This window comes from Cebus imitator, unplaced genomic scaffold (assembly GCF_001604975.1).
Source record: "Cebus imitator isolate Cc_AM_T3 unplaced genomic scaffold, Cebus_imitator-1.0 Scaffold412, whole genome shotgun sequence".
NCBI classification, from domain to species: domain Eukaryota; kingdom Metazoa; phylum Chordata; class Mammalia; order Primates; family Cebidae; genus Cebus; species Cebus imitator.
This window is the reverse complement of record NW_016107727.1, coordinates 1,436,372-1,437,869: the sequence shown is the minus strand read 5'-3', so window position 1 is coordinate 1,437,869 and position 1,498 is coordinate 1,436,372.

Here is a 1,498-nt window from a genome sequence, read left to right as displayed (position 1 = left end):
TATACATATATGTATATATATATCAGTGATTCTACTGGGGGCAATTATAAGATTAACTTCATGTGGTTCCTGTTTCTCAGGGATCACTGTCCAGCAACAGCATTAAAAATATGTATGCATATGTGTACATATATACATGCAAATTAATCTGGAAACTTATCATCACCCTCTCTTAATGCTTTGAATTTTACTCTTTATTTATTAAAAATAAAATTGTATATTAAGTGAGGTAAAAATTGACATTCATGACATCTTTGAATGGAGTTAATTGGCTTACTTCTGCCTACAAGATGACTTTTTTCAGATTTATACTAAAGCACCAAGAAGATAATTTTTTCTCCTAGTATGTATGTGTGTGTGTATGTACATATGTACACATATTGATATGATTTGGCTCTTACAAACCTTATCTTGTAGCTCCCTAATTCCCATGTGTTGTGGGAGGGACCCCGTGGGAGATGATTGAATCATGGAGGTGAGTGTTTCTCATGCTGTTCTCATGATAGTGAATGGGTCTTCCGAGATCCAACAGGTTTAAAAACAGGAGTATCCCTGCACAAGCTCTCTGTTTGCTTGCTGATATCCATATAAGATGTAACTTGCTCCTCTTTACCTTCCACTGTGATTGCGAGGCTTCACCAACCATGTGGAACTGTAAGTCCAATTAAACCTTTTTCTTTTGTAAATTGCCCAGTCTTGGGTATTTCTTTATCAGCAGCACAAAAACAAACACATATACAGAAATATATTTAATGTTTCTTCCCAGCACTGGCAAGACAATGATGTATGGAATTTACTACCTTCATTCAACAAAATAGTTTACCTTAATGATTTTTTTTTTTACTTCATAACTATGAACTTATCTAAAAAAATAAATCAACAAGAAATATCAAATTTATTCATTTAACAAAAAAATTTTCCTCTTTACTATTTACAGATTAAAATAATAATAGATTAGAGGTTTGAACAGCTTTTAAATAGTTATTCAAAAAAAAGAAGCAGAAAGTATGTCGGCCTCAGAATTCTGGAATTTTGATGTGCCATGAGCCTTTTACCAATTTAACCATCATTGTAAATTCTGCACATGTCATAAATAATAAGAAAAGAATGCTGCATTGATTCTTGGGCAAATTGTTTTTTCACTGAATTGGCTTACAATAAATTTGTCTTATGCAAATTAATCTGGAACTTTACCATCACCCTCTCTTGGTGCTTTGCATTTTACTAACTCATTATTTAGGAAAAATAAAACTGTGTATTAAGTGCAGTATTAAGACATTCATGGAATCTTTAAATGGAGTTAATTGGCTTGCTTCTGCCTACAAGATGACTTTTTTTTCCAGATTTATACTAAAGCTACCAAGAAGATAATTTTTCATCCTAGACATCATTCCCCCATTATGTAGGTTGTCATCTGTTCACTCTGATGGTAGTGTTATTTTATTTTATTATTTTATTTTTCTTTTACTGTGCAGTAAAGTTTTGTTCACTTAGATCT